General features: G+C 50.0%; 1 protein-coding gene across 5 annotated transcripts in view; it reads right to left on the reverse strand.

The window, feature by feature from the left end:
- LOC102396444 (feline leukemia virus subgroup C receptor-related protein 2) overlaps positions 1-18,271 on the reverse strand; it is a 58,411-nt gene that overhangs the window by 30,265 nt on the left and 9,875 nt on the right. The window lies entirely within an intron of this gene.

The raw sequence follows: 18,271 nt of genomic DNA on the forward strand, positions 1-18,271 counted from the left end.
GGCTATAAACACGCACACACACACACACACTCACACTCACATACCCCAACAAATTGAAACATCTTATATCAGCACTGCAGTTCTAACTTCAGGGACCTAACAGTTGGCGATTTCTGACAGCAGAAACACCGTGATTCAGGAGTGACCAGCTGAGATACAAGGTCCCAAACCTTTCTGCCACATGAAATACCAAGGTGGAAATTGGAAAACAGCCTGGAAACTCATGCAAGATTCAAATTCTAGAATTGAGAGATGCTAACTCTTTTGTGTTAAGGTACCACTTCTCCTTTATTGAATTTGCAGGGAGAGAAGCAATTTGCTTTCAGGCCGATTATAACTTCATTAACTGCCAGTGCACTCATCGTCCCAGTTGGTTTTCTAGCCTGTCAATTATAGCCACTCAAGGTAGTCACTAGTGATTCTTAGCTCTGAAATAGTCTCAAAAGTCATCATCAACAGGTCCAGAGTAGCATTCTTCCAGTGCGTACTGTATACAATCAACAAGTCAAACTGATCTTCTAAGCACCTGCTTTTTGAAATGTATTCTGCTGGATTTCTGAGGGGCAACAGAGACGTACATGGCAGATACTGCTTCAAGGAGCTTTATAATCTAGTGGGGACAGGGAGAATTAAAAGAGAGATACAAAAGGTAACACAAATGGAGATATTTGTGGGTTGAAATGATTGAACAATAGTTCCAGAGTTCCTTTATCATCCTCTGTTATAAACCCATTATTAGAGGACCAAATAGAGGTTTAGTGACTTGTTCAGGGTCACACAGAGTTGAGAAACCAGATCTCCTGGCATCTCTAAGACGTGCCTCCTTCATGGGGCCTAGATTGCCCTTCAGGGCTAAAGTCATGAGAAAAGTCCAAGCGAGCAGGCTCCTCCATGAGAGAAGGTATTTCATGTCCTTAGAGCTTTATCTGATCCTCACTTACATTAATCTATCAGAGTTGAGTCCCGCTTCTTAACTGCTGGTCTCCAAGATGTTGAGGGTAAAAACCAGCCAAAGATAGAGGGGCAAATGTAGCCTTCACAGGGGGGAATCTGGGCCACTGCACGCCCTCTTTGGTTTCCTAAGTGCTTGGAAGTTGCAGATCTAGCGTCAAACAGGATGCCAGAGGGTCCCTTTGGCAAGAACGAGGGAAGATGTGGGACTTCACTCAAGGTCCTGGGATTCTCTCATTCTCAAAAGGACCTTGATGGAGGGGGACCTAATGCCCAGTGATCTTCTGCCTCGAGAGGTAAGTCCTCCCAGCTGGGTCCACGCTGCACACCTGAGCCCTCAGAGGCCCCACTCCATCCTCTGTCCACACTCCGTCCACACTCTAAGCCTGAACGAGTGCTTTTCCAGCCTCAGGATGGGGCAATCAGCTTAAGGGCCTGAGGCAGCCCTGGCCAGGCGGCAAGGCTGTCCCACAGGGACCTTTCTCCAGGAGGATGCCGGCTTTGGCGGTACTTTCATACCCAGTGTGAACATTCAAACACAGGGATCGCGCTGCCGGCTGCTGCCTCTTTTGTTTTTCAGAGCATATATTTCTCCTGCTTCTTGAAAGCCATGCTCAGTGAGTGTGCAGAGCCCTATACCCAGCTCCTAGATCCCGAGTCTGTGCCTTAGCAGGAACTCAGTCATGTTGGCTGGCTGGGTGGATGGACAGATAGATATTGGGAGAAGGTCTTATCTACACAAAGCTGGTAGAATCACACAGGTCTGCCCGCTAATGACTATGTTCTCTCTACAAACCATGCTGTACTTCCAGTTGTAAGGGAAGAAAATGGGTGTGGGGGTGTGGGTGGGAAGAGGGTAGGATCCTGACTAGCTTTTGAGCATCTGCTAGGCACTGGGCATGTAATACAGCTTATCTTTTTCACTTAGTCCATGAACTCTTACAACAAAGACAAAAATGAGAAAAACTGGTCAGTATGCAGCCAGCATCGCACTGGCTGGTAGCATAAGAGTTGGGCTCCCAAACCAGTTCTGTCCGACTCTGGGCCCCAGCTCACCTCCTGCCTCCCAGGAAATGGTGCTGGTGGGACATCAGTCAACCTAGAAGCCTATATTTTCACTCCTTTGAGTTCTGTCACACACTCAATAGGACACCCACCAGGGTGAAAACCAAGAAAATGTGAAGAATTGAGAGAATGCTGCTCCCAAGGGTAGGATCCTCATCTTTTCCATGCTCACAAAAAAAGCAAGGACCCACACCATGAATGTAAAGGATTAAAAATCACTGCTTAAAAAAAAAAAAAATCACTGCTAACTGGTTCTGGCTTGCCCTTTGCCCCAGCATTTGTTCTAGTTTTATCCTCCTCAAATAGTCATGGGCAAAGTACACAACTCATAGACAAACCCAGTCACAGTCTCCAGCCTTCAGAGCCTAGGAGCCTAATTACGATGGTGCACTTTGCCCCAAAAGAAGACATTTAATCCAAACGGGGTGAATGAAGAATGGAGATGCAGACTGGGAAGACATTCTATTTTTATCTTTGATTTGATTTCACCCTTTCTGCAAACGCAAGGATGACATCTAAACCCTGTTGCAAGAGCTGCGATCATGAGCACTTGCAGAGCAAATGTTCCAGTTAAAAACACGCCTGTGCAGCCCGAGGGCTTCGGGTGACAGGAGGAAGCCATACTTGCGTCATGCATCACTTGGTATTCCGGCTCATGCACTTGGCAGAGCAAAAATTAATCCAGAAACCACGAGGCTGCATCTGGGGTAAAATGTCCACACTTAACCACTACACAGCACAGCACAACATGTGTTATGTTTGCTCTGAGACCCACAGAACCACTGTCCCCATCACCATCCACATGGGGCACCCAGAAAAGCCCCAAGTCAGACAGAATCAGAACCCAGGCACAAAGCTGCCCCCCAAAGCTGCCTGGTCATGAACATGCCCAGACCATCCAGGGTCTCCCCAAAGCTGCCTGATCATGAACACGCCCAGACCATCTGAGGAAGACCCTGGGGCTTTCGCAAAAGGCAGGGAGCTCTGTGTCAACCATGGTGAGGGCTCAGTCCTACCGGAACCGGGACAGACCATTGGTCCCCATCTGAACCCTCTGCCAGGGTCGCAGGCACCTCATCCTCCAGACCCAGGTATTGGCCAGGAGGGTGCCGCTCCTCTTGGTAGGAAGCAACCATATCAGCAAGCAGGTTCTCACCCACCAAACCTCATTCCTCCTTGGCCCTTTCCTCCCGCAGGCAGACCGGCTGATCAGAAAAAGCCGGGCCCACTCTCAGCCCCACGGCTAGGCCCCCACTGCCTCATTCCTCCCCTCTGGCCATAGTCACCAGATCAGGACAACATATCTCTTGGATTTCAGGGCTCCCAAGAGCCAGCTCCCTGGGACCAAAGATCAGAAATGTCCCCTTACTGGGTCAGCAGTTTCCCTGCAGCGGAAGCCCCGGACTTGAAGGCTCCCTTCCAACTTGGTCTCCTTATGTCTTCACCAGGAATCACCATGCTCCTCAAGGAGCTCACATCCATGAGGTTCATTTTGAGAGTGAACATTGTTCATTTCAAAGCAAACCTCTCCTGCTTCCTCCTTTCTACCCCAATGTCCCTCTGACTTGTCATCACTCTATACAGCAGTTAAGGGCTTAGGCTCTGGGGTCAGAAAGGTTTGCGTTCACAGCCCAGCTGCCAGTCACTAGAAGGCTGATGTTGACATGTTATTTCCCTTCATTTAGCCTGTTTCCTAGCCCACGGGAAGGTACTGTACTGCCACTCAGGGGGTTGCTCTGAGGACTAGTGGGCCCATCGGAATGGACTTCCCAGCAGGATGCTCTATGTCAGGAGGGTTCACTCCCTTCCCACCCGCCATGCTCTCTCACAGTACACGCGACAGGCCTGGGAAGAAAGGCCACCTGGACAAACAAGACGTGCTCGGTTGACCGATGTAGCCGCTCAGCCACCTACCCTGGTTCTCCTCCTCATCCTTCTCTGTTCCTTCTCTCCATGGAATTTTCCGGGCAAGAATACTGGAGTGGGATGCCATTTCCTTCTCCAGGGAATCTTTCTCATCCAAGGATCGAACCCGGGCCTCCCACACTGCAAGCAGATTCTTTACAGCCTGAGCCACCAGGGAAGCACCAAAAGGCGCTACAAAAAGCAATATGTCAACTTTCCATCCCATACACACAAACCCACCCACTCCTGGGCTCATGTCTGGACTCTGGTGCCTCAGACGTGGACAGCAGGGCCATCCGCAGGGAGGCCGCCACCACACCCTGTGGACAAAACCCAGAAGTGACTTCAGCACTCAAGGTTCATCCCTACACACTGCTGTGTGCATTTAAACACCACAAAGCGGTGCTGCTGAGACAAGTCGGCACGCTCAACACAAAATTCCACTCCTATTAAAGCCACTCTCCCCGCTTGGCCAGGGCCACTCAGACCACTGTTTACACCTCAGTGAAAACACTACACCTCAGTGATCAAGGCATAACTAATCTGGGCAAAATGACACACAGAAAAGGCTCCGGGCCCCCAGGGCGGGGTGGCACGCTGCAGGAAAGCCCAGGTTCAGAGGGCGGTCCTGGGACTGAGTCTTGGATGCCCCGGAAAGGAGCGAGGTGGCTGCTGGGCACGGCAACACTGAACTCGATCAACGGTTTACTCATGAGGGCGGGCCACCCAGGACCACCTGGCAGCTCCTAGGAACACATCACAGTGAGCAATAATGTGCAGGCAGAGCCTGCTCACATGACTGTATTTTTTAAATTCCCAAATCCCAGCCCCTGGCTTCTTCTGAAAAAGCCAACTTGGGATTAAGGATGGAGCAGACCTTCAGAAACAAAAGCAATCTCATTGATTTGGGGACAAATCGCCCATGAAAGAGGTTTATGGATTTAAAAGGCTAAGCTTAGGTCCCTAAGAACTTGAGAAGCGGTGTCACAGCTGGTCAGACTCTAGACTCCCTTAGAAGCCCTCCCCTAATCACAGGGCTTGTCCTCAGACCTGTGAGTGCGCTGGTGGCTTACATAACCGCGACACTCTTGGGTTTCCTCGGCCCTTCAGGCGGCGCTAGTGACAAAGAACCCGCCTGCCAGTGCAGGACACGAAAGAGGTATGGGTTTGATATCTGGGTCAGGAAGATCCCCTGGAGCAGGGCATGGTAACCTACTCCAGTATTCTTGTCTGGAGAATCCCATGGACAGAGGAGCCTAGCAGGCCAAGAGTCGGACACGACTGAAGCAACTTAGCAGGTGCTTGAGGAAAGAGGTGAGGTGAAGGCAGGAGGAGCACCAGGGAAACCGGGACGGCCTGTAAGACTTGCCTCCCAGGGAAGGTCAGAAACCCCATCAAGGCTGACTCACTGCTTGCCACGCCACAGCTGCCGGCCTAGGTGCTACTAAACGCTGTACCTACATGCACACACACCCTCTTTTAATCCCTATTTTTGTTGTTGTTTTGCTTTCTATGCTGTTTTGGCGGTGCTGGGTTTTCATTGTGGCGTGTAGGCTTGGTTGCCCCATGGCATGTGGGATCCTAGTTCCCTGACCAGGGGTCGAACGTGTTCCTTGCATTGGAAGGCGGATTCTTAACCACTTGACCACCGAGGAAGTCCCCAAATCTCTATTTTAAAATTGAGAAAACTAGCATTTAAGTAGCTTGTCCAAGGTCACAGAACAGCAAGTGTTCTATGCTAGGCTTCAAGTTCAGGCCATGGGTACTAGAGTGCGTAGCCTTAACCATTTGGCCAAACATTCCAGTCCTAGCTGTTATTCAAAGCAGAAGGAAGGACATGAATACATAATGAGCACCCACTGTGTGCTAGGCAGTTGCTAAATTGTTTTTCACGCTATTTTATTTAATTCCTCACAACAACTCCCTAAAGTCGGCAAGATTATCTCTGGTTTGGTTTTTACAGAAGAGAAAACTATAACTTGCCCAAGGTCACCCAGCTTCTAATGGCAGAACTGAGATGTGAGCCCTTGGCAATCGGATTCCAAGCCCCTTGCCAAAGTGGGCAAATTTCATGGAAGGAACTGCCTCAGAGACCTGATAACATCTCCAGGCTTGCAGGTGCGATGCTATCATTCAAGCGCCTCCCATGAAGTCTAGCTACCGGAGGAAGCAATCAGCAGATGTGGTTCCAGCTGTAGTCTGACTGATGACCACTTAGTCAGCCCCTATGGGGTTTCCTGTTCTTACATGCTTGACTTCTGATTGTCTTCCATGTAGGCTATTTGTCATCTCTCCAGCTAGATTTCAGCACCATGAGGACAGGGACATTGACAAACCTTTCCTTGTGTGACCCCTCCCCATGCCACACCAGTACTCTGCCAAGAACAGAGATGAGGCTCAGGAAATACCTTCTGAACAGAGAAGACTTTCAGAACTCCACAGCTCAAACCTAAATCAAGTATTGCCAGTTTCTGCTACAGCAAAGAAGCTGGGCAGAGTAGCAATTTGCTGAACTGCAAGAATTGACCACCAAAAGAAAGCAGATGCAAGATGGAATGACGCAGGGAAGACCCCCAATTTAGAGCTCCCCAAGATCAGACACGGGGGTCACTGGAATGTAGGCTGATCAACCACCCACCCTCAAACCTACACTTAAGATTTACTGAACACCCACTGATAGGAAGCACCACACTAAAAGGTAGGGGAGGAGATAAATGCAAGACGAAGAGCATTACCAAGCTTCCAAGGAACCAACACGCCTTGAACTTGACCTACAGCCTCGGCGATGGGTTTCCTCCTCATTATTGAGAGGGTGCAGACAGCAGAGGTACCCTGGGCTCTAAACAGAGAAGGTGCTAAGTTTAGGGAAGGGGTCTGAGTTCTACTGGAAAATTTTGATTAATTTTTTTGACAAAGGGCTTGCTTTTTTTTTCTTTTAGTTCAGCTTCATATTTGTGCTGCCTTCAGTCATCACCTCGGGAGGCTCCTGGTGCACACGTGCCTCCTTTTAAGGGTCGCTGCTGCTCCTGAAATTGTGCTTGGGGTGACGTCAGCAAAGGCTCGGTCCTGGTCCAGGTGAGAGCAGCCTTCACCCCCTTCCAGCCTCTGCTCCCCTTTCCCCAAGTGCCCGACTCATGGCCGACTTCTCCACCCAAAGGTCCCCCTCATGACAGAGCGGACAGCCAGTGGCCACAGGCTCCTAGAACTTCCCCAGTGATTCAGTCGGGGAAGAGGAAAGAAAAGGGACATCTTTCTAACCACCAGGCCAGGAAAGGGGCGGATGCAGACCTCACTTTCTCCAACTCTTGGAAAAAATAAAAAGCTCCATTGAGATGCTTTGGCACTTCCACCAACCCCCAACCAGACGCCAGCCCACGGCAGCCAACAGTTGAACTCACACATCTCGGGTACTGTTCCCATGCTCAACCTCACCACTCCCTGCCTGGTGACAGATGGTGAAATAGCCCAAAGCAGAAGAACTGTTTCCTTTGTCTGATATGTCACATGCTGTCATTCCTGAAAGCAGTTCATGTGACCATGAGTGCACGCTTAGTCGGCCAGTCGTGTCTGACTCCGTGACCCCATTAGCCTGCCAGGCTCCTCTGTCTATGGAATTCTCCTGGCAAGAATACTGGAGTGGGTTGCCATGCCCTCCTCCAGGGGATCTTCCCAACCCAGGGATTGAACCCGGGTCTTCTGCATTGCAGACAGATTCTTTACCAGCTGAGCTACCAGGAAGCCCCTTATGTGACCATACACATTTCTAATACTCCCAAGTCTTCATTTGAGTCTGACTGGGCTTTCTTGGTTGAAAGACCCCCACTTCTGACTTTCAGAGGTGAAACTCAGACCAGAGGGCTTACTCACAGGCAGGCCCTGGAAGAGTGGTTTCTTAACAGTCTGCCACGAGCCAGACCCAGCTCCTCCTACTTCAGGGTGAGCCTCCAAAAAGAGACAGGCTGGGCCCTAGGTAGTTTTTCCCTAAGATGCCAACTTCATAAGGTAACTAGCCCTGGCTCCTGGTCCCAGAGAGATCTGGAAAGAAAAAGAAATCTAAACCTTGCACCAGAAAAACTATTAATCACCCATATCTACCACCATCCCTGGAGAGTAATACCATGAACTCTGGCCTGGGATTTAGGGAGTTACCCAGGACCTACTTACCTGAGGTCAGCTCACCCCCTACTTGGCCCGACACTTCCACCACTAGTCATTTCATCAGCCTTAGAGTCTAATCCCTCTTCCCTTAGATGTGAATTCAGGAACTTTTCTTTTCATTGCTAAAGTCCATGGGGTCTCAAAGAGTCGGACACGACTGAGTGACTGAACAACTCTTTCCTCAGAGCACAGAATGTGGGTTGGCACAGAGTAGATATTCAAGAAATATTTGTTCAGTCAGTAAATAAAGGCTGTGGTGCATTGTCTCAAAGAAACCATAGCTCCCAAGAACTGACATAAAGGTCAGAGTGCTTGGCCCTATAAATGCAGAGTATAGCCCTTAATGGGTTTCCTGGGTGGTGCTAGTGGTAAGGAACCCGCTTGCTAATGCAGGAGATGTAAGAGACGTGGGTTCGATCCCTGGGTCAGGAAGATCCCCTGGAGGAAGGCATGGCAGTTCACTCCAGTGCTCTTGCCTGGAGAATCCCATAGACAGAGGAGCCTGGTGGGCTACGATCCATAGGGTTGCAAAGAGTCAGACTCCACGGAAGGGACTTAGCACACATACACACAGGCCTTAATGGCTTCCCAGGTGGCTCAGGGGCAAAGAAGCCACCTGCCAAGCTGGATCCAATCCCTGGGTTGGGAAGACCTCCTGGAGAAGGAAATGGCAACCCGTTCCAGTATTCCTGCTTGGGAAATTCCATGGATGGAGGTGCCTGGCATGCTACAGTCCATAGGGTCACAAAGAGCCAGACATAACGACAAAACAACCAGCCATCGAAACCCTTAATCCAAGGTTGTACCACATGAGATAGACAGCCAAGGGGGTTAGAGCCTTCATTCACTGCTCTCATTTGTCACATTACATGTGGTCTGTCAACTGGGGAAATACCCAGAGGCTGGCTGGAATGGATGCAATCCAGAATCAATAGAATTCAAAGAGAAACAAAGACTGATGGCCAGGGGCCTGTGTCAGGTACTTGAAAGGGACAGAGATCTGGCCCACAGTGGGGACACCCTGGTAAAGGATGTGGATTTTTGTGGAGCAGCATGAGAATACAAGGCGAGCACTCCTGGGGCAGATAATGGGGTCCCCTCTTCCCCAAGGAGAGACAGAAGAACTCTGGAGAGAGAAAAGTCGGTGATCACAGGCACATGGACGGTCTGAGCCCCACCAGTCCCCGCTTGTTACTGTGGGGCAGCATCACCCTTAGGTGGTTGCTGGTGGTGGTTTAGTAGCTCAGTCGTGTCCGACTCTTTGCGACCCCATGGACTGTAGTCCACCAGGCTGCTCTGTCCATGGGATTTCCTGGGCAAGAATACCACAGTAGGCTGCCATTTCCTTTTCCAGGGGATCCTCCTGACCCGGGGATCAAACTCGGGTCTTCTGCATTGCAGGCAGGTTCTTTACCGACTGAGCCACCAGGAAAGCCCAACTGTAAGGGGCCCGGGAGAAACTGTGGTAACACCAGGACCACTAGGCCCTGAGGAAGGCTTCTTGCTCCCGGGAGCCTCTCCTGACAGTGAGGGCTAAGTCAGTTCTGCGTTCTGCCACCAAGGCTACTGCCCACATTGAAGACGGGAGCCATCCAGGGCATACAGAGATTGAAAAGCTGCTTTGTGCCAACCCCCGGCAAAAGGCCTTCTTGGAATCAAAAAGGAGTTAGAATGGTCCATAGGACCTCAGGAGCTGCATCATGGCTCAAGTCAAAAAGACCAAATCAGCAGGGATGCTCTGGAACCCAGCAGCTCTGGGAGAGGCCCCGACAACCAGAACGACTGGAACTTTGTATGAAATCAACAGCTGACCCTAAAATCAAGAATGGTGAGCCCTGTAAACCAAGGGTGTGGCCCCTAATCCAAGGTGGCTCTTTACCAGGTGGCCAGGACCTGATCTATATACAGGAAGCCTTTTACTTTCTGAGTGTCATGGGCAGGTCTACAGACATTTTTTTTCAGGGCACTTAAGGGGCTTCCCTGATAGCTCAGTTGGTTAAAGAATCCACCTACAATGCAGGGGACGCCGGTTCGATCCCTGGGTCAGGAACATGCCCTGGAGAAGGGGTAGGCTACCCATGCCAGTATTCTTGGGCTTCCCTTGTGGCTCCGTTGGTAAAGAATCCGCCTACAGTATGGGAGACCTGGGTTTTGATCCCTGGGTTGGGAAGATCCCCTCAAGAAGGGAAAGGCTACCCCCTCCAGTATTCTGGCCTAGAGAATTCCATGGACTGTATAAGTCCTGGGATCACAAAGAGTTGGGCACGACTGAGCAACTATCATTTTCACTTTCAAAAGCCCACATTTGCACAGAATTTCACAGTTTTCAAGGCACCTGCACGTCCAGCATACAAACAGCATCAAAACCATCCAGTGAGGTGAACAGCAGGAAGCCCATGGCACAGATGAGACACAGAGCCCTGGGAGGGCCCATCCTTCTCTCCATTTCATAACTGAGTTGGCTCAACTCGCTGAAGTCACAGAGCTGATCAGTAGTGAGGTAACATCAGGACTTCTGCTGGTCCACTCCCAGCCCTGTTCTCTTCCCACAGAGCCTCGCTGAGCCAGGCTTCAAGCAGCCACACAGCCCAGGAACACGTGGTCTGAGACCCAAGATGAGCCAGGGACCAATGGGGTCCTTTGCAATGGGGTTTGCTACATAACTAAGGAATGTGTTTGGGTCATTTGAATGTTAGAATGGCTAACAATTACTCTGGACCTATTATCAAAGTTCCTTCTAGGGGCATCCCTGGTGGTCCAGTGGCTAAGAGCCCATGTTCCCAATGTAGGGGGGCCTGGGTTCGATCCCTGGTCAGGGAACTAGATCCCACATGCCCCAACTAAGACCCAAAACAGCCAAGTAAATAAATAACTTTCTTCTTAAAGTTCTTTCTGGACAGCGAGTCAGAGGCACTACAGTAACTGGAGAAAATGTCAATATCTCTGGGTGTCTCTCAACAAAATGAGAGTGGTGATCTGATCCCTGCAAACACAACTTCCTTCCCTCACAGTAGCCTTGAGAGAACCGAACATTTCCAAGGAGGACTGTCATGACCGTTGTATAGTTGCTGCCTCTTTTGCGATCCCATAGACTAACCCGCCAGGCCTCTCTGTCCCTGGAATTCTCTGGGCAAGAATACTGGAGTGGGTTGCCATTCCCTGCTCCAGGGGATCTTCCTGACCCAGGGATCAAACCCGCATCTCCTGCTTGGCAAGCAGATTCTTAACCACCGAGACACCAGGGAAGCCCTAGGGCTGTCTTGACTCCACAAATAAAGCAAGGCATTATCGAGATGCCTGTCCCAAGGCTACAGGCTGAGAATGTCTCTTGGCAGCCAGGTCTTCCCAGGCCTCACCCCTCAAGTCAGCCAGTCTCAAAGAAGGAGGAGCTTCCCCACCTGCCACTCTTCCCAGGACCAGCTTCCAAGGCTGCTGAGGAAGCAGGTGGAGGGGATTTTCTCAGGAGGCCCACTGACACATAAAAAGTGGAAAAGATTAGTAAGAGGGCTGGGCCAAGCTGCATTTTTCCTCCACCCACCACTCCCATGCTCCTGAGCCCCTGGGTGACATGTCATTCGATGGCAAATATATGCTCTGGAATCTCCCTTCAGCAATGAGAAGACAATGCCCCAAAGATAAAGGGTAAAACCAGAACACCAGTCATCCATCTTTCCATCAGCACGTTCTCAGTCCCCACCGTGTGCCCACTAAGGCCTCTTCTGGCCTGTTTTCTATAAAGAAGGTCTTATGGGGGGTGACCTATTTCTAGAAGGGTGGGGATGCCAGCACCAACCTAACGCATCGGTGGAGGGAGTAGACAGGCAGGTCTGCTTAAGTTCCTTCCTGACCTATGGTGTCAGGGAGGAGGGTCGGTGAGTGGTGTTCCTGGGAGAGCAGCTGAGATGAAAGAAAGGCCTAGATCCAGAGGCACCTGAAGGAGTGCTGCGAACCTGCGTTTGGTGGGAGGGAGAAGAAGGATGTGCACTCAGTGAATGTCTGTGGAGGCTCCTCCAGGTTCAGGAGCTTTCACACCTCGTTTAATGTGGATGTCCACCTGTGAGGCTGGCTTCCTCGTTACAGATAAGGAAGCTGATGCGCCAAGAGGGCAGGTGTCCAACCAGAGGCCCCAAAGACAGGTGCTGGCAGAGCCGGGTCAGGGTCCCACGGCTCCCGTATCAGGAGTTCTCAAATTTCAATATCACAGTCCCTGGTGGAGAATCAAAACCACAGATTCTAAAGTCCCACTCTGGAGAGGGTAATTCCCTGGATCTGGCCCCCTAGGCCTGGCAATCTGCATATCTAACAACACCACTCCCCCTTTCCCCATCCCCCGCCCAGGTGCTGCTGAAGCTGGAGATTCCTGGAGCTCACTTAGAAACAATGGCCCTTCACTGCCCCGAGGACTCCCCAGGTGGTGCTAGTGGTAAAGAACCTGCCTGCCAATACAGGAGACATAGGAGACGAGGGTTCGATCCCTGGGTCGGGAAGATCTCCTAGAGACGGGCATGGCAACCCGCTCCTGTATTCTTGCCTGGGAAATCCCATGGACAGAGGAGCTTGATGGACTACGGCCCATAGAGCTGCACAGAGTCGGCCATGACTGAAGTGACTTAGCACCCCCCAAGGACAGAAATCAAGAGCTAATTCCCAGCTACTGCCTTCCTTGGAGTCCCAGGCAGGGGTGGATGGTGGGACCCCAGCGTGCTCCTGCCTAGCTCCTTGACAGAGAAGAAACGGGCCTCTGAGTTCACTGAGTGGCTCCACAAACAGGAAGCCCAGGTCAAAGGTCTGAGGAAGCGAGGACTGCTCAAGGGGGAGCCACCACCCCAAACAGCTGGTTGCGACGGACCCCACTTTAAGGCCACGACTCATGGCACCCCACTTCCTACATTTCTGAGTTGGTGGGCACAGCAAATGGCCCTGAGCAGAGATAGCTGCGTCCAGAGCCAGCAGGGCGGACACAGCCATGCCAACACAGCAACGTGGGGGTAGAGATCAGGAATGTCCAGGGGAGAGGAAAAGGAAGAAAAATAACCCCCAACCTTGCTCCAGCTCCTGTCCCCTTCCTTCCTGGAGTCAGCAGAGTTGTCCCATCAAGACTGATCTGGTACCGAAAGGGGTTTGTGTTCACCTCCTCTCGAAAGAGTCGGACAGGAGCCACAGCAAATACCACTCCACTTGTGGTTCAGGGACACTGTGTCTAATCCCAAGAAGTTGATGATCAAGGGAAAGCTAGCCCTACCTCCCAAGACCCTCCTGCAAACACAGTGCCCTGGTGCTCTCTGTCCTCACGCTGGGGCAAGGCCTCATCTCCAACCGAGTGGGGCTCAGAGGCCAAGCTACAGATTTCACCAGCAGAGAAAAGGAGAGATGCTTGCAAAAGGGGGAAGAGGCAGAGGAGTCCGGATGGGCCTCCAGAACCTGCAGGATACCTCCCACCCGTGAATAACTCAGCAAAGACAAAGGCCCATAGTCCTGAAGAACCTAGACAAGGGAGATGCTCCCTTGGGTTAAGTTTGGGATGGTGCTAGACAGAAGTCAAGAGATAGAGAAGAAAGAAAGAAGAGCAAACACCCACTTGCACCCTAACCCTGTAGCTCTTTATCATCTCTGATAGTGTTAGCCACCGAGTTGTGTCCGACTCTTGGCGACCCCCTGGACTGTATAGCCCACCAGGCTCCTCTCTCCGTGGAATTCTCCAGGCAAGAATACTGGAGTGGGTTTTCATTTCCTTCTCCAGGTGCGTCTTCCCAACCCAGAGATTGAACCCAGGTCTCCTGCTTTGCAGGCAGATACTGTCTGAGCCACTGGGGAAAAAGCCCTGATAGGGATCTCTGATAGGGATCCAACCAATTCACACAGGGCCCTTTGATGTCAGGGGCAGGGTTGGGGGGAGGTGAAGGCAAGGAAAGGACATCCTGTTAACAGCTTTGTTGGATAAACATCAAGATTCAGGCAGTGGAAAAGGGCTGTGTCCACCTGATAAGCCTGGGAGCCATCCCTCCTTCAGTAGGGTCTTGGATTTGTAAGCCTGAGGTCTGATGTGTAGAGCCGGCCCAGTACCTGTATCATCCCTGACCCTAAAATCTTCAACACAGATGCCAGGTTCCATCAACCACACACTGGGAAGGTAACACCATCTCCCAGCACCAGACAGCTTTTAGTCTGAGTAGTTCTCAAGAGGAACAAGTTCCCATCAGGATACTGCCTGGAAACTTCTAGAAAGGCCCACTCTTCCCTGTTGACCCAATTCCTGGTCACTTCATTCATGGAGAATCGGCTCATAACCATCACCCCCTTGGGGATGCTGTCCGGCTGGGTCCCCCGACATTCACTCTGGAGCATGTCCTCCCACAGAGTGAGCCCTGAATGTCCTGTACACATGGACCCTTAAGCCTGCCACACAGTGCTATAATGAGCATTTAGTGCTGGTCTCTCTTTCCAGATCAGCAGCCAATTATCCGTGTTGAGGATATAGTAGCGACAGCACCTGTTCTTCATTCGGCAGATAAACTCTGCTCACTAAAGGCGCTCATTACTCCTCTCAGCCGCCTTTTGCAGCTGCTGTTCAGTTGCCCAGTCCTGTCTGACTCTTTGTGACCCCATGAACTACAGCACTCCAGGCCTCCCCTGTTCCTACCATCTCCCCAAGTTTTCCCAAGTTCATATCCATTAGTAATATTATCTCCTGTGGGCTCCCAGATGGCTCAGATGGTAAAGAGTCTGCCTGCAATGTAGGAGACCTGGGTTCGATCCCTGGGTCGGGGAGTCCCCCAGAGAAGAGAATGGCAACCCACTCCTGTATTCTTGCCTCGAGAATTCCATGGACAGAGTTTGGTGGGCTACAGTCCACGGAGGAACAAAGAGTCGGATACAACTGAGTAACTAATGCTTTCTTTCAATATTATCTCCATCTTGCAAAAGAAGATGCCAAAAGTTAGAAAAGTTAAGGCCTTGTCCAAGAGTACACAGCAGGGCTAAAGACAGTGTTCTAACCATCATGGGCCCAGCAGAGTTCAAGGTGCCCCGTAAGGACTGAATAGATTTTTCCACTGAAGGAATAAGATTGAGTCATGTCAGGAAGACAATCCAGGCATGAGAGTCCCTTTCGACAACCACCTGAGCTCTCAGCTACCTGAGTGGTCACCTTACTTCCCCTCAGGAAAGGAATACTTGTTTACTAATAAGTCTGACCATTCATAAGCGCCTGCTATGCCCAGAGGCCTGAGACACGGGAGAGATGTACTAGTCAGGGTTCCAGTGCTTCGGCAAGTTTCCCATTTAGAGGAGGTGGAGGAACAGGGGAAGAGGACAGGAGAAAAGTTAAGGAAACAGGGAAACACGAACCATGGGGAAAAAAAGGCCAGTATCCATGCAAACTCAGCAGTTACACAGAAGGGCAAGGACCACCTTCTGCCGGCACCGAGACTGACGAGGTGACGGCAGGGTGAGCAGGTACCAGGTACCCAAGCGCAGGAAACACCTCCCAAGCAGTGTGTAGCTTGTTTCTTTTGAAGTAGAATACACACACACACACACACACACACACACACACACACACACATATGGCCTAACCTTTACTATTTTCATTGTTTCTAACTGTACAGTTCAGCAGCACTAAGTGCATTCATATTACCGTGCAACCATCGCCTCCATCCATCGCCAATACTTTTCAGCTTTCCAAACTGAATCTCTGTATCCATTAAACACGAGCTCCTGCCACCCTCCTGCCCCAGCCCCCCAAAACCACCATTCTACATTTTGCCTCTATGAATTTGATTACTCCCAGTATCTGTGGTATAATAAAAATTTATTTAGTCTTTACTCTGGTTCCTGGTACAGAGCTCTAAACCCTGGGCTTTTCTGAGTGATAGGAGTATCCTTTGTGATTCATAAGGATCCTGTTTCCATCACACCGGAGCTTATGCTATGAGGTGACTCAGACTGGGGCCCCTCTAGAGCCGTGGGATGGAGCTGGTCTCCAGAAGCTCAAGTGATTAGAGTTTGGGAACTTTCAGCAAACCCCCGGAGAAGGCAATGGCAGCCCACTCCAGTACTCTTGCCTGGGAAATCCCATGGACAGAGGAACCTGGTAGGCTGCAGTCCACGACTGAGCGACTTCACTTTCACTTTTCACTTTCCTCGCTGGAGAAGGAAATGACAAACCACTCCAGTATTCTTGCCTGGAGAATCCCAGGGAAGGGGGAGCCTGGTGAGCTGCTGTTTATGGGGTCGCACAGAGTCAGACACGACTGATGTGACTTAGCAGCAGCAGCAGCAGCAGCAAACCCCTCTCCCCCTCCTTGAGAATAGGAGGGCAGCTGGGAATTGAGCTCTACAAAAACTCTTGAGCCAGGAAAATTCTGTGAGGCTGGTAAACACATGACATCAAAGTGCTAAGAGGGAGGCACCCCACAGAGGCTCTGAAATCTCCTCCACTTGGCTTTTCCTGACTTGTACCCTTTATAATAAACCAGGAAAAACAGGTAAGTCAACTGTATATCTGAGTTCCCTGAACCATTCTAGCAAATTACAGATCCTGAGCAGGGCTCATAGCAACCCCACCTTATAGCTAGTCAGTCAGAAATAAAGGGGGTCCCTAGGACTTGCAACGGAGAAGGCAATGGCACCCCACTCCAGTACTCTTGCCTGGAAAATGCCATGGACGGAGGAGCCTGGTAGGCTGCAGTCCATGGGGTCACTAAGAGTCGGACACGTCTGAGCGACTTCACTTTCAGTTTTCACTTTCATGCATTGGAGAAGGAAATGGCAATCCACTCCAGTGTTCTTGCCTGGAGAATCCCAGGGACGGGGGAGCCTGGTGGGCTGCTGTCTATGGGGTCGCACAGAGTCGGACACGACTGAAGTGACTTAGCAGCAGCAGAAGCAGGACTTGCAAATGGAGACAGTCTTGTGAGTCCAAGCCCTTAATTTCTGGGGTCTGCACTATCTCCAAGTAGTTAGTGTCCGAGTTAACTGAATTGGGGAACACCCAGTTGGTATCGCAGAAAGTCAGAATTGGTTGGTGTCAGAAAAAAAAGACAGCTCAATACGTCACATAAGTAGAATTCCAGAATATCTATTTTTTGTGACTACCATATTCAACTCAGCCACAGTGTCTTTAAGGTCCATCCATGTGTAGCATGTCAGAATTTCCTTTAAGAATGAATAATATTCCAGCATGTGTATATTTCATATTTTAACAATCAGCCATAGATGAACACTTGGGTTGCTTCCACCTTTTAGCGATTGTGAAGAATCATGCCATAAACATGGGTACAAATATCTGTTCAAGTTCCTGCTTTGAATTCTTTTGGGTATATACCCAGAAGTAGAATTGCTAAATGCTATGGTAATTCTGTTTTTAGTTTTTTGAGGAAGTGCCACACTGTCTTCCATGTGACTGCACCATTTTACATTTCCATCAGCGATGCACAAGGGTTACAATTTCTCCACATTTTTTCCTACATTTATTACTTTTTTCTTTTGGACAGTCATCTTAAGGGGCAATGAAGTGGCATCTCATTGCAGTTTTGATTTGTGTTTCCCTAATGTTGAGCTTTTTTTCATATACTTATTGAGCATCCACGCATTTTTGGGGGAGAGAAATTTCTATTCAAGTCTTTGGCTCATTTTTAAATTGGGTTGTGTGTTCGATGTTGTTCAGCTGCAGGAGTTCTTTATGTATGCTGGCTATGAACTGCATATCAGATACATGATTTGCAGATAGTTTCTCCCATTCCACGGCTAGCCTTTTCATTCTGTTGAGAGAGTCCTTTTTAGATGAAAGTTTTCCATTTTGATGTAGTCCAGTTATGCTATTGTTGTTATAGACGTTTTTAGTGTCACATCCCAGAAACCGCTGCCATCATTACCAAATCCAGTATCATGAAGATTTCCCCCTACATTTTCTTCTCAGAGTTTTATAGCTTCTCGCAATACCATTTGTTGAAAAGACTGGTGATCATCATGTGTCCTTGTAGGTTCATCGGTTGTAACCCATGCACCGCTCTAGTGGGGGCTGTTGACAATGTGAGAGGCTACACAAGAAGCAGGTGCGGGGAATATATGGGAAACCTCTACCTTCCTCTTGATTTTGCTGTGACCCTAGGAACTGCTCTAGAAAACAAAGTCTATTATAAAAAAAAAAAAAAAAAGGCTGTCCTTTTCCTCTTAAACGGTCTTGACACTC

The sequence above is a fragment of the Bubalus bubalis genome, chromosome 11 (assembly GCF_019923935.1).
Source record: "Bubalus bubalis isolate 160015118507 breed Murrah chromosome 11, NDDB_SH_1, whole genome shotgun sequence".
NCBI classification, from domain to species: domain Eukaryota; kingdom Metazoa; phylum Chordata; class Mammalia; order Artiodactyla; family Bovidae; genus Bubalus; species Bubalus bubalis.